This window comes from Pongo abelii, chromosome 2 (genome assembly GCF_028885655.2).
Source record: "Pongo abelii isolate AG06213 chromosome 2, NHGRI_mPonAbe1-v2.0_pri, whole genome shotgun sequence".
Taxonomy (NCBI): domain Eukaryota; kingdom Metazoa; phylum Chordata; class Mammalia; order Primates; family Hominidae; genus Pongo; species Pongo abelii.
In genome coordinates this window covers 3,318,015-3,334,434 of record NC_085928.1, presented here as the reverse complement: position 1 = coordinate 3,334,434, position 16,420 = coordinate 3,318,015, and the positions used below count along the sequence as shown (strand labels likewise).

Sequence of the window (16,420 nt, the reverse complement as noted above, 5' to 3'; positions counted from 1 at the left end):
AAGATATATTAAATAAACTATCAGATATTCCCTAACAGTACAAAATTTTAACAATGAAGTTAAAGTATATAGGAAAGCCAAATATGACAATACACATGACTAATTTATAAAGTAAGCCTTTCAATCCTAGAAATCTAAAATGGGGAGAAAGTACTGAAGGGTAGCATACATAAAATGAGGACAAATATCAAGGAACAATCTTAAACATTTTCCCAATGACTGACTAAGCCTCAAAAAGACAGCTTAGGAAAAGGATTAATATGTACTTTTTCTTTTCATCCTAGCCAATTCAGTTCTACTTAGATAAATCTGGTTACTAATCAATGCACATATAAATTAGAGGAATTTTTTTCTACTCAATTACTACCATACTTTCCTTTTTCACCTTTTCCCTAATTTTGTCTAGCAACACTTTTCCTTTGGTTTGATCAGTTGAACCCAAAAGTTTTGGTGCCTAAAATGAGTGTCAACTCTTATTGAAATAGCATTTGGGAAACGCAGTCCTATTGAAGGCAAATATTCAACCGAGGTGGTTTGACAGAGTTAAATATCCACCTCGATATGACAAATGCCTCCCAAGTTCATCACTGGGTTAATGGCTGCTCTTGGCTAGATACGCGCCCCTGCATACTGGAATGCTCCCTGGTGAGGTACTGCAGAGCTATTGTGCACAAACACCTTCCAATTTAAGCTTTCAATAAATACAAAGCATCATTTTAAACCATTTCATAGAATAAATAAAAAATATTGTCTTTCTATTGGCCTGCTTTGCTTCTTGAGCTGGCTTGGAGTGCTGTTTGTGACATAGAAGACACAATAGTTCATTAGTGGCTACTCCAAGCTCTTTAGACGTCAGCACTTACTGTTCTTCAAGCCTCAGCACTTGTTTGCAACAGTAATGGTGTTCTTCATTAGCATCGCCACCGTCATGAGGCCAACACTTCCATGAAGTGGCATGATGTAACCGGCTTTTTATCTGACTCCTTCAAAATCCACGTCTCCAACCAATTTGGGTTTAGCAGTTATGGGATCTTGAACTCTAGTTATTCCCACATCAATAACTCCTGTTCTTTCCTTGATTATATCTATTGTGCACAGGTTTGGAATTCCTGTAGCGAATGTTACAATATCTGCAAAAATTTTGTTTCTTCAACCGCTCTTTGGGAGTATATCCATGAGATATTGTAACAGTGGCATCATCTCTGGGACTTTCATGCACCCCATCTATGTGCAGTGACATTACAATGGGCATTCCAACAATTTTTGACCTTCCAGTCACGACCACATTCTTCCCTAGGGTTGGAATGTCATTTCGCTTAATTATTTCCCACACACCCCATGGGGTAGCCGGTAACACGGAATACTGGTCCAGACACTTTCGCCCTACATTCATTACAGGAAAGCCATCAACATCCTGGTCTGGAGAAAAAGCATTGCAGATCCTTCTCTCATCAGTGTGTTCTGGAAGAGGCAGCTGAACAAGGTGGCCATCTAATTATCAACATTACTCTATTTATTAACTTCAACAATTCTTCCTCAGAAATTGAAGCTGGTTTCACAATTGTCTCACTGGTGGTTCCAAAATGCCGCGCTGTGGAAGGTGCGAGAGTGCAGGCGGCAGCTCTGCGGGGGCCATAGCAGTTGGGCAGCCAACGCAGACATGAGGGAAGCCACAGCCATAGCCTACGCCTGGAAGGAGGAAATTTAACTTAGAGGCAAATGTGTAACAGTTCCAAAAATACCGCTTCCTAAGTTAAATCAATCTACTAACTGTGTCAACTCAGTAGCATTAACATTAAATTTAAATAAGCATTTGATAAATTAAAATCAACTGTTTATTAATATCAGCAAAGCATTCCTCAACATTTTCTTAGAAAAAAAGTAGTTTTGCAGCCAATTTACATGACACTGTCAATTACAATAAACACCTTCTGCATATTTATCCCGTTAGAGGAATATGTTATTATCATAGATTTGTATTGTGAAAAATTTCAATTTCTACTATATTTATCTTCATATTAGTTAACATATATTGTGATATTGGTGAGAAAGCATAAATCACTAGAATTTCGGGGGGTCTTAACTATCGAATATTGGCATGCATTTCTCTTGTTTCAAGAAAATATTTCATTGGAAATTACAGTACAGAAAATCTGTGTGAAACTTTTTGCCATTCAAACAACAATCATTGGTAGAGAACACAGTATCATTAAGTTAATTGGCTGGGCACGATGGTTCAGGCCTGTAATCCCAGCACTTTGAGAGGCCGAGAAGGGCGGATCACTTGGGGCCAGGAGTTCGAGACGAGCCTGGCCAATATGACGAAACCCCATATCTACCAAAAATACAAAAATTAGCCAGGCATGGTGGCACATGCCTGTAATCCTAACTACTAGGGTGGCTGAGGCAAGATAATCGCTTAAACTGGGAGGCAGAGTTTGCAGTGAACTGAGATCGCCCCACTGCACTCCAGCCTGGGTGACAGAGTGAGGCTCTGTCTCAAAAAGAACCCCAAAAATGTTAATTGACTGCCTTCTTTTTCTTTCAAAATTTGCATAACCTGTTGGTGATTTATACACTTGCATACACATATTAAATGGTTTTAACGACTAAACATCCATGAAACTTTTCATTAAGTTTGATCAGAAAATGTATAGATATTTTCAATGTGTTTCTAATAGTAGAACAAAATGTGAAGAGGAATACAGTCTGTTTTAGAATTCTAATTAATCCAAAATTTTGTCTAGTTGGAGCTGAGGACCACCCGTTGTGATAGAAAATAACATCTTTATATCTAGCAGATTATATTCTTTGACATATGTTAATGACATAATTTATGACAAAAATTCAGTAATTTAAGCCACAAATTGACAGCATTTCTTTGCAAAAATGGAAATAAAACATAACCAATGTATTAATTGAAGAGTGCTTTTTATTTCATGTTTCATTTTAGGCTAAAGAAAAACACATATTATTCCAATATTTGAATCAATTGATTTTTGATATTAGTAGAAAGATCTTGTATACTATAGACAATTGTTTGATAGCTTTTTGAGATCTTTTGCTTTGTAAAATATTCTCTTCTGGTCTTTTCCTGATAAGTTTTTGAAAAGTTTGAAAAGTTTTCCATATAAGTTTTTATTTCAGGTATAATTTCAGGTATTATTTCAGGTATGATAATTTATTTAACCACCACTTCACCTAAAACCTTACACACAGAGCCTGAATATAATTTTATTTAAACAGTATTTAAAAATAAATTAAAAATAATTTTGTGCATGAAACAAAGTTGCATACATTAAAACATCAGAAAGCAAAAGTGTCTATCTCGGCTACCAATCTGGATCACCTCTGGTTATTTGACATCCCCATCATTCCTGACTGAATTTTTATGCTATAGATAGGCAATTATTTTCTTATACATATTCAGACATAAGTACTTAATAGTAAGAAATATGACATGCCATTAATACAGTGAAAAAATAACATGTCAGGTGTGGAATTTTCCACTCATGGTGTTATGTTGGCATTCAAAAACTTCAGATTTTGGAGAATTTTAGATTTCACATTTTTAGATTAGGGATGCTCAATCCGTAATAGCTTCTGTATCCCCACTCAATTCTGTAGCAGAAGTAAAATTTGTTTTAAATTTATAAATATGACCATACTTTTTTACTTCAATGAGAAAAATAATTTAATCTGAAGGAAAATAAGTATAAGAAACACTTTAAAATAATTAGTACTTACAATTACATTATCAAAATCTGAGAATTTACATAGGTATCACTCTAATCTGCTATGTGAAATGTTCAAATAAGCACATTACAACATTAAATCATTGTGTTGAAAAGATTCATTTAAACTGAAACAATACAATGACATTTTCTAGAAGAGTGATGTATTTATGTGTAATACCAGAAACTACTTATGCATCTGCCACATGAACTACAACTATAAAATCTGGCAGAATGCAATGATCAAAGTGAAATGTAGCTATACCGAACCAATGAACTTGTGTTTAATCAAAAACTTATTTTACACAACTTGTTTTCAAATTTAAATAGTCAATTCAATAATATAAATTGAAAATTCCATTTTTCCATTGAACTGGCTATATTTCATGTGCTCAATATCAACTTACACCTAGTGACTAATGTATTGAACAACACAGCTTTAGAGTAATGGATACACATAAGTAGACATGCAAGATATCATTTTATAAATTAAATAGAGATGATTGCCAAGTTATGTTGCCCTACTCACTAGTCACGTTTTAAATTCTTTTTCATTTGTTTTATAATCAAATACAGTTATTTTCACATGTTTGATATCAGACTCAGTCTTCGCTTTGCTTAGTCACTTTCGGAGATGATAATGTATATATACTGGCATATGTTCTAAAAATCCATTGACACAAAGCACATCAAAATGCGTAGAAAAATTCTTTGGAGACCTATGCACCATAAGATGGGTTTATTATTTTGGAAAATCCAGTCAAAACTTGGATTTGGAATTGATTCAGAAAGTAAATCCAAGGCTAGGTGTGTGAGTCATGGAAGATGACACTATAGTCATTATACTGGCTGAAGGGATCACATTCATTTCTTTCCAAAATGTAATATTTTATATACAAAACCAACTGCAAATATTGAGACTTAGTATCTAGAAAATACAAATGTAGTTGCTAAAGTGAGGTGGCTCATTCTAGGAAATCAACTTAATAAGATGACAATTATATTATTACAACCTTAAGAGCTTTCCAAGAGAATAAGTCACTAACAAAGACTAAAAATGTAAAAACAGTTCCCTGATCATTTTTGTAGAAGTGAAATATTGAGAAACTTCATATTTCAATACAAATAATATGTGAACGTCTTAATTATTTTATATAGTCTACGTGTTCTCAATACTAAATATTTGTTCAAATTTTAAGACATAAACAGGATTTTAATGCAACAGTTAGGTGCCTTCCCATTGAATTGCTTCTCTGTATTTGCAGATTTTAAATAGTAGACTGATGGCAGAGAGATTGAAAAAAGTGTTCTGCTTGCCTAACTTTATGATAAAACCAGTCCATAAAATTCACTTGTTTAAACTAATAAAAGTCAAGTAGTTTGGATAGTTGCAATAAGCAAAGTCCTGTCTTAGTAAATACTTGAATGGTAGCCTTCAACTTCACCTAGTTTGTGTATTTTCACTTCTATTCACACAATGATTACCTGATAAGGCTATATTTAGGAAATATATTGCACTCTTTAAGGGAAAATTAACGTTTATGAAAAGTATCCATTTGACTAAAGATCTTATGTGCTGTGTATCGGGGGTAATTTTGCATTTACAACACAGAGTTTCCACTCTAACGATTTTCTAAAACTGTTCCACCACGGCCACCCTGCAACCATTCTCTCAGTCTACACTCCTTTCCATTCCTGGAGTTTCAGTCTTTTCTTTATAAAACAAATTGTTTAAAAATTGCTTGGAAAATTTGATATAAATGACTTTGTGGTAGTGTTAAGTTATATATATAAGAGTTCATGAAAGGACTTGGATATAAAAATATCCAAATGAGTATGAAAGTACAGCAGGACTACAGTGTCTCATACTTTTGTATAAAACACTTTTTAAAGGAGAGCTTAACTTTTATATGTCTCACAAACTGTGGATAGGTGTTAACAAGAATACATTATTTTCAAAATCTGCAATAGTATAAAAGAGATGAATTTAAAAAGTCAAGGATGGCACTAGGTAGATAAGCAACTCAGATACAATAGGAAGGAATGAGACAAAATGTAAAAAACAAGAACACTTACTAAGCTATTCAGTTATGTAAATGAAAAAATGAATGTGTAAGGCTTCAATTCAAGTTTCTAGAAATGAATTGCCTAAAAGGGACAATGCATTTAAAGACCATTACAAGAATATATAGCAAACTATATATGGCAACTAAACTTATTTTAATTATGAGGTATTATTTTTAAGAAGATTAAAAAGTCCATAGCTAGACTAGAAGATGTAAAGATAAAACTGGAAGAAAAATATTAGTGTTGGCAGATGTCAAATAACTGCATTTATTCAACCAGAACTGATCATCATTTAGAGTGAAATGATCAATTATTGGAGTAAAATGCACTTTGTTTGCAAGAGAAATAGAGATCATTCCACAAATTTGTCAAAATGTCAAAGTGTTTTTGAGAAAGTAACTGTAGCATTAAAAAACTTCATGGAATTTAGAAATTAATGTATTTGACATAATTTTTCTGCTTTCTATCCACTGACTGCTGCTTGGCATGAGTGATGGCTAACGGATTAATTATAACCATGAATTTAGGACAAAATCAAGTTTAATTGGCAAGATGACTTTCCTGGGTGTTTAAATCCCAAAACTGCATGCTTTGAAAAAAACAAAGTGGAACTTATTAACGAAAAAATTGTGTTGCACAATTTGAAGAGGTTGTATATTTGGTATCATTTTTCTATAGATTACAATAAGCAATATACCATTCCATAGGTAGACTAAAAAAGAAATATATTATATATAGGATACATATACACAAATGCACATATATACATACATACATATGGGGGAGCTTATAAAAAAAGATACACGTTTATGCTTTCTCTCTTTTTCACAGCAGATATCCCACTCTTACTATTTCTAATCCTTTTTCCACACTGTTAACTGAGAGGTGTGACTCATACAAGCCTGACCATATCTGTTCTACCAATGATATCACACTGTTTTTATGATAGAATCAAAATGCCTCTGTACCATTTGCTCAGTTTATCATTTTAGGCTAAATGGATTATTTTTCACTTTACACTTATTACTTCAGTTTGCTGTTTATATTTGTCATACTGTTTCAGTTTATCTGATATTTTCTCTTTATCATCGGCATTTACTAATTCTTTCTTCTTGAAAGAGAGAGAAGGTAAAGCCATTTTCTCTCCCATCCTTCAACATTCCTGATCAATACCTAAACTTGTTCTACTTCTTATTTCCCTGTAGGGAGGTTCCTGATCACCGCCCCAGATGTGGTTTCTCTTCCATATGGGATGGTAACAATGTTTACCTCTTCCATTAAATACATTTTTCTGCTTAATCCTCTAGATTTTATGCTTTATGGTTTTCTATGATTTGATCACCACTATATTTCCAAAAGAAACACACTGCTTATTTTCAATAAATGCTTATATAACAAATAATGAATTAAAAAAATCACAATCCTAGAAGTCTCAGAAATGTCTATTCAATTCTGGGGTTTTACTGTCAAACTATGGGTAAGTAAAATAAAGCACAGCTAGATATTTTGAGGGTTAAGGAAATGAATTTAGATAGATAAAACCACATTGTTTTAGTGACAACAGTAACATCTTTGTAGTCTATGAATCTTATGCTTTTCCAGTGATGATACTACTCGATTTTGAACACATGAACTTTACTATGTGTTTTTATTCTGCTGACCTCTTTTATTTCTTTTTATGTGCAATTGTAGCAGGAGGTATCTAAAGAAATACCAAAAATGGAGAAGATACATAAATTAGTAAATGCAGTATATCTGAAACAAAGCTAATAATATGAAAAGAGACCATTTGAGACAGAGCAGGCTAATATTTATTAATTCAAATTCTATGTTATCACCATTATTGAGTGTCTTTAAAAGTGAAAGTATGGATAGATTGCTAGATCAATTAATAGGTTTACATTTATGTGGATTGTAGGTCCACTGGCTCTTAAAAATTTCAATGTGTAAAAATAAAATTTTAGATGGTAATTTAACTATAGTTCAATTGGAAACTATTAATTCCAAAAATGTAAATTTTGAATAAAATTAAAAGAATAGTACAAGATCATGCTACATCTTTTTCTCAACTTTTATTTGTTATTGTATTAAATTATACAATTAAAATATAAAGTATTTCCATATGACTCTTAACTTTATGCACAATCTGTTCAAGTAGTTTTTCAGCCAATAAAATGAAGCTGACAAATCTATTTGCTTAAGAAAATCCAGAAAATCAGAACCAAAGATATAACATACACACAAAAGTCATTTTATTGTGAGGAGCAAATAAGACTTGCATAAAAATTTAAATATGTTAATAACTCATATTTAACAATGACTGATTAAATTAGTTAAAGATGTATACTTATGTTGCTAGCTAGAGATGTTGAATCCAGTGAAGAAAACTAATTGAAATTGTTAATTTTATTCTAGTAAGAACTTACGTTTTTCATCAGAGGCTGGAGTTACATTTCTTTCTTTTTTTGTTTTTTTTTGAGACGGAGTCTCGCTCGGTCGCCAGGCTGGAGTGCAATGGCGCGATCTCAGCTCACTGCAACCTCTGCCTCCCGGGTTCAAGTGATTCTCCCACCTCAGCCTCTCGAGTAGCTGGGACTACAGGCTCACACCACCAAGCCCAGCTAATTTTTGTATTTTTAGCAGGTACGTGGTTTCACCACGTTGGCCAGGATTGTTTCGATCTCTTGACCTCATGATCCACCTGCCCTGGCCTCCCAAAGTGCTGTGATTACAGGAGTGAGCCACTGCGCCAGGCCTAGGGTTGAATTTCTAAGGTAAATAATTTAAAGAGAAGTTAGATAAGTATGGATTTTTTGTAAGGGTTTAGTGGTTTAAGTTAGTTAGCTAATAGAAATGTTCACCACTGAAAAATTCTTAAGTTTAGGAAAAAATGTAAATACATTCATTGTAGAATATTCCTTATGTTCCAGGAGCTATAAAAATGTAATGCAATTATTACTACAATGCCATCATAGGATTGTTTGGGAAGTGAAACATGAAGTAGGATGAAATTATCTTAAATTTCATATGAATAAATGAATACTAGATAGATAAGGAATCTTTAGCAAAGATACATAATAATGGGTGACGAGATTTCCTAGTATCAGAAATATCTATAATGCCATACTAATTTAATCATATTGGTACAGATATAGAAAAAAATCCATGGAACCAAATAAAGAGTTTGTACTTAGATCCCAGTTTATATTTATATTTATGAGACTAGAGCTATGACTATAGTTACTAAAGAGTATTTTATATAAGAGACTATTTATCTGTAAGAAAATAAAGAAGTTTATATTATTTTATGTCTTATAAAACAAATAGACAAAAGACTTAATATTAAAATAATAAAATATACTGAAGAAAAATATGAACTCTATATGTAACATTTTCACTCAGTGTGCTTCAGAATTTATAATATTAACAAAACATTTACTTAGCAAAGAATAGCAAAGAAAATATATGACATGATAAACAAAGTAAATATATGATAGATCTGAAATATATAAAGCAGAAGAAAGATCAAAGAGTCAATTTCTATAGTAATACAGAGATCTCTTACAAATTGAGAAAAAATAAAACAACAGATAGGATTTTAATTGATAGATCACAAAACAGCAACCCAAATTATCAAAGAAATGAGATGATAAAATACATTATGAAAATCTAAATTAAATACAATAAGGTAGATTCTCTTCCTTTCAGATTCATTAAAAAATTATAATATTTAATTACAGAATATTTAGTTGCAGAATCTACTGGTGGTTGGGATGTAGAGAAAATGACACATTGGTCTTAAAAATATGAAGTATTATATCCTTTTGTTCATTTATTTGAGAAATACAAATTGAGCTTAATAAATTGTAGTCACACATCTAGGCATTTTGGATACATTGTTGAACAGTAAAAAATTCTAAGCACTCTTCTAGATACTTGGAACATATTATTGGATGGCAACAAAGCTCTTTGCAGAACTTGTATTCTAGTACAGTCTCTAAACTCAAATAAGCATGTGCATTTCAACACAGAAATTCCAAACCTGATATGATAACCCATAAAAATAAAGGCATAACTGATTGACATGTAAACATTTTGGTATATAATTTTGTAATAGGGAAATCACCTTAAAACCAAGCGAATGCTCAGCCTTCAATAAAGGACTAATTATGTATATTCTAGAAAATATTATGCAGTCATTAAAAAAGGTGTAAGAGCTACCTCAGAGGACTTGGAATAATTTATAGAAATTATCTTTGAAAAAATAGCATATTGCAAATAACAGTTTGTTTTTGTAAAACTTAAAAAAGTGATGTATATATGGGTGTACATGAATATAAAACTCTACAGATATATGTCAATAAGAGATTATGGTGGATTCTACTGTTATTCTATACTGCCTGGGGAAACAGGGAAGCAGAGTGGCCAGAAGGAAATACACAAAATAAAAGTAAAAATAATAAGCTAAACAAGTAAGTTTGTGCTTATGTAATATATACATGTTTTTTCCACATAAAATAAAAGAAGCCCTTTGTAACAGACACTCTTTATAAATTTTTATCATTTCCTGGTATCATGCTACCAAAGTCCATTCAATCTTCACCCATGTTCTACAAGAGTCATACCATTATTATCCTCATTTGGCAAATGAGGACATGAAGTTTAGAACACTCCCTTCCTTTGTCCAAGTTCACACAGCTAGTAAGTGGTGGGACTGAAAATTATACAAAAGCAGTCTCTTGTAGTCTACTGCCTTCCCAATGTATTAATATTTCAAAATATAGAATAATCTGGTAAATACTAAGGGTAAAATGACTTTACAACAATACTGAATAGGAGTTTTATTTTTTTCTTAAAGAAAATGCAATTCTGTCTTTGAAATAAGTTAAATATCTGCTTTGCAATTTTATCTCAATTTCATTAAAAGGTCATAGCTGAGTGATGCATTCTGTAGTAGGAGTATGCTGAAAAATTGCTTGCAATTATTTATGCAGAATCAGTGGACTTTGCATAATTGGTGAAAAGGCCAATTTTATTTCTTTTACTGTTGTCTCTGTATCATTAATTTTATTCTTATTGACGCCATTTTAGTGGAGCCGTATGTGTTCACAGTTATTATTGATTATGACAGCAAGTCTTTTACCTTTGAGAAACCTAAAGGTGTTGATCTTTACAACACTGTTACTGCCTTTTAACTACGATTTTTTTTTTCTAGTCCTACTTGTTACCGTGACACACTAGTGTATTTAACATTTCATTGGGCATTGCATTACCCAAGGGAGAACTAGTCACGCAATGACTTCAGATTGAATGTGTGCTTTTCTTAGAAGGTAAGTCTCCTTGAATTGTGATGACAGAAGATTTAAAGCTGCTTAATTTATTAAGAAATAATTTTTGTGACGTTTAACTTTTGACTGAGATATCGCATTAGATGTAATAAGTCCCGTCTTTATGTAAATTAAGATAAAATTAGTCAGAAATATGTATCTATTATTTAGAAGAGTAATATATGATTCTCATATCATGAAGACTTTTAAGAACAGAAGAGGTTTCTATTTGCTTTTTATAGGAGGCAGGTGCCTAACAATATGATTTCAAAAAGCCAATATCAACTATTTGCTAACATTGTACTAGAAAGCAAGATCTATCAGAATAAGTAAAATAAATTAATTAATCAGACTGTTTCCATGAGATACCAGAACATACAAAAGCATCATAGCCATAATGTTCAAGCACAACTAACAATAATTTTTGTACATGTCAGTAAGTTAATTACAAATTTAAAGTTATCAGAGTTATATTTGAAGAAAACTTGCACTAATAGTTTTCAATATATTTTTAATATCTTTGCATTTCATTTTGTTACCCTAATAGAATTTTGAGAACATATGTAATTCATTGAAGTTTTATCTCTAAAGTATGTTGGGCAACTTATAAAAATTATTGTAATTTGTATGTGCTTTCCCCATGGAGCATCTGGTTAATTACCTGTCACTAATTGACATTTAAGTGATATTTACTCTTACTTTAGTTGCTGCTCTTCTAAAAGTCATCTATCAAAAATAACCTTAAAAATTACTAACCATCTGAAAACCAACTTCAAGCTTTTCCATTTGTAAAGAATAATAATTGTATTCATTTCTCCATGTTACAAATATCCAGAGAAGATTAAATATAAAACACTTTCTGACCTATAGATAATAGATAACAAAATGCTTAGCAAAGTATTATTATGGGTCCATTTTTATATAAATTTATACATTTTAAGGCCATGCTATTAGGAGTCCAGAAAATACCTGGGTTAATGAGTTTGTTTTGTGAATACTTTTTGTGGTGTTTTTGAACAGAATACCACAGACTGGGTAATTTATTAAGAAAGGAAACTTATTTCTTATGGTTCTAAAAGACAGGCAGCCCAGTATCCAGGCGCCAGGATCTGGCAAGAATCTTTATGCCACATCATCCCATGTTAAGATGTTAAGAGGGTAAAAGAATGAGAGAAACAGACAAAAGGGGAAACAAACTGATTTTTAAAAATCAAGAGCACATTGACACAACAATGGCATTATTACATTCATGAAGGCAGAGCCTTCATGACCAAATTACTTCTTAAAAGGTCTCACCTGTTAACACTCCTGCACTGTAGATTAAGTTTCCACCACATAAACTTTGGGGGACATATTCAAACCACAGCATTTCACCCTTGGCCCTGAAAATTTATGTCCTTCTCACATGCAAAATACATTCATTCCAGTCCAATACCCCCAAATTCTTAATTTATTAAAGCATTAACTCAAAAAAGTCCAACTCCAGAGTCTCATCTAAATCAGATATGAGTGAGTCTCAAAGCACAATTCATCCTGAGGCAAATTTTCCTCCAGAGGTGAGCCTGTGAAATCAAAGCAAATTATCTACTCCCAAAATACAACGGTGTAACAAGCATAGGATAGACATTCGTATTCAAAAAAGGAGAAATAATTCAGAAGAAAGGAGTAACAGGTCCCAAGTAAGTACAAAACCCAACAATGCGCATGACATTAAATTGTAAAGTTCCAAAATAATATTTCTTGACTCTATGTTCCTCCTCCTGGACATATAGCTGGACATACTGGACTGGGGGTGGGCCTTCAAAGTCTCAGGCAGCCACACTTGTATGTCTTTGTTGGACATAGGCTACACCACAACTCTCACAGGTTGGAATCTCATGCTTGCAACTCTCCCAGGCTGGAGTTTTATGCTGATAGCTCTGTAGTTCTAGAGTTTATGTAATACCCCTGACCCCACAGTTCTGCTGGGCATTGCCCTAGTGAGGGCTCTCTGTGGTGGCTGTGTTCCTGCATCAAGTTTCTGCCCTGCCTGGGTCCCAAGGGTGTCCAATACATCCTTTGAAATCCAGGTGGAGGCCACCACAGCCTTACAGCTTCTGCACTCCGTGTGTCCGCAGAGTCAGCACCATATGGATGCTGCCAAGGCTTACTGTTTGTGCCCTCCAGTGTGGTGAGCCAAGCTGCAACTAGGCCCACTGAGCTATGGGTCGTGGCGTGGGCTGAGAAGTGCTCCACCACAATGCAGTGAGCCAATGTTTGAAGCAGCACAGGATGGTGAATACTGAGGTCCCACAGGCTCCTCTCTGAAAACTGCCTTCAAGGTTCTGCTCTGGACCAGCCTTGGAAGGGGCAGCCTAATATCTCTGAAATGCCTTGATAGTTTTACCTCATTGTCCTGATGAATACTACCTGGCACCCTTCTACCCAATCGTAATCTCTTTAGCAAAGGGTAGTCACTTGGTCACACCCTTGGTTTCCTCTCCTAAACATGCCTTTTCATTCTTTACATGACTAGCCTAAATATTTTCAAAATTTTTACTTTCTGCCTCCTTTTTAATTATAAATTCCATCTTTAGATCATTCCTCTGTTCTCTCCTTTTACGGTAAATGGCCTAAAGAAGCCATGTAGCACCTTCTACCCTTTGCTGCTTAGATATTTCTTCTTCTACAAGATAATTTAGCTCATCACTCTTAAGTTCTGCCTTGCATAAGGCCCTAAGTCAGAAACACAATTCCAACAAGTTCTTTGCAACTATGTAACAAGGGTGGCCTCTACTCTAGCTTCCGGTATCTTGTTTCTCAGTTTCATTTGAGACCTCATCAGACTGGCCTTTAGTGTCCGTATTTCTGCCAACATTCTCATTTCAACCATCTAAGTAACCTCTAGGAAATTTCAGTTTCCCTGCAGCTCTTCTTCTGGGCCCTCACCAGAAATGCCTTTAACACTCAATTCACAGCAATTTAAGTTTTTTAAGGCTGCTTATCCAAATTCTTCCAGTCTGTACCCAATACCCAGTTCCAAAGGTGCTTCCACATTTTTTGGGTATTTGTTATAGCAATAAACCCACTCCTGGTACTAATTTTCTGCTTTAGTCCATTTTGTGTTGCTAAAACAGAATACCATAGACTGAGTAATTTATAGAAAAAAAATTATTTCTCACAATTCTGGAGACTCGGCAGTCTAATATCACACTACTAGCATCTGCTGAGGCCTTCTTGCTGCTTTGTCCTATGGTGGAAGGTGAGAGTGTGAGAAAGGGAAAGAAAGCGAGGGACAAAAGGGGCTGAACTTATGCTTTTTATCAGGAATCCACTCTCACAATAGCTAAACTACACTTGCAGTAATGGTATTAATCCATTCATGAGGGCAGAGCTCTCATGACCTCATCATCCCTTAAACACGCATTGGGCATACATTTCTAACACCTGAGCTTTGAGGGACACATTTAAACCATAAAAATGTGTTGAGTCAAAAACATGCTCCTTTGTTTCTAAAAGGATCCATTTAGCTATGACTTAGCAACTAGCAGAAATACTGTGTAAGGGAATTCATTTCATTATGTGAACTCATGACCTCAATTTTCACAGGTAAATAGTAGAACAGTTTGACTAATCTTCTAAAGCCAATCCACTTATATTTGACATGGCAATGCTTGTTGGGAAATATTTCATAGGCAAAACAGGATAGCAGAACTATTTGTGTTTTCCCCTCCAGTGAAATGTGAAACGAGTGACATTAAATAGCCCAAGACTGATTTTAGATGGAGGAAAAAAAAAGTATGAATTTAATAACAGTATTATGAAAAATTAGTTTCGTAATTGTTAGAGAACAGGATATATTATTATGTGTACCTGAAAGATCATCAAGAACTACAGAAATAAATGCCATTTCTGTTTAAATACTCTCCTATTTGTAGCATTACAAGCAAATATTAAACCTGTATGAAATTATTATATGCAACTATAGTTAAAATTTTTTCAGGAATTATTACTTCCAAACACTTTCTAAGGTAGAATAATTTTAACTGAAAAACAGAATAATTTTGTACTTTGCCCTTTGTTTAGTGTATATCATAGCATACTTGGCAAAATCTCTGCTAATTCTGTCATGACATTGACATTACGTGAAGCAAATGGTTTGGATTAAAGAGAAAATTCTTCTTTCATGCTGTGCTTAAAATAACTCAATCGGCTTGAAAACCATGTGGATCCAAACCAGCATGACTGAATGATTCAACATGATATACCATAGTACTAAAAGCAGATTGAAACAAAAATGTGTAGCTTATAAAATGCAAACATTATTTTAAAGTATGCAAAAATGCCAGTTCTTGTAAACATCAGTTGGATACCAAAGATGTGTAAAAATTTACCTTTAATATTGGTGTCTAGTCTGCTTTTTATGCCTGTGCTTTTATAATGGTTAATAGATACTTTTAAAAATGGGTGATTCAATTCAGTTTTCCATTAAAAGAAATAAAAAATGTATACCAAATATATACCAAAATATTTTCGAATTTAATAATTTTATTAGAGTTCTGTAGTTCAAGCTACTTTTATAATGATTTATGTACAGAAGATTTTTTCAAAAAAAGCTTGTCAATGAAAAATCTTTTCACTTACTAAATCAAGAGGTACTCTATACTTTGCTAAATATACAAATGCAACTTGACATGTAGCCTAATCAAAAATTTAAAGAGGAAAGTATAGTACTTTATTTTCAGATTTTGTAGCATTTTCAATAACATTATTTGACAAACCATGCTACTCTTATAATATCTTTGTTTTTTTATAGCACTTTTTTAAGATTGACGTACTCAAATGTCTCCAGTTGGATCTATAAACAAAAAGGAGTTTCATGATCAGACAGTTTCTTTGAGAACATCAGTGTTTCTTGGTCTAAGCTAAATGCTAAACTAAAACAACATAAAGGGAATATTCACTCTTTTTTTATTATTACTATGACTGTTGTTACTTTTACCTAGAACAGTTGTGAAATTGAGAGACAGAACACAAATGTTGTTAGAAAGAAATGGCTATGATTATTTCACGTAAAATGAGGAATGGAAGAAATCGTTAGCTAGAAATATCAGGTATACAGTGGGGGCTGAGAAGTGCTGTGCCACAATGCAGTGAGCAGATGTTTGAAGCAGCACAGGATGGTGAATACTCACCATGGTTTTAAGGCAGAAGCAAGAGCTGAGAAATCAAAAAGGAGACAATCAAATGTTTAGTCAGATTGTCCCAAAGACAGAAATAAGTTATAGATAAATATAAACCCAGTTGCTCCTC

General features: G+C 33.3%; 1 pseudogene; it reads right to left on the bottom strand.

Moving 5' to 3' along the window:
* Positions 1–694: 694 nt before the first annotated feature.
* The window catches only part of LOC100454504 (bifunctional methylenetetrahydrofolate dehydrogenase/cyclohydrolase, mitochondrial-like), a 98,562-nt pseudogene continuing 82,836 nt past the window's right edge, over positions 695–16,420 (bottom strand).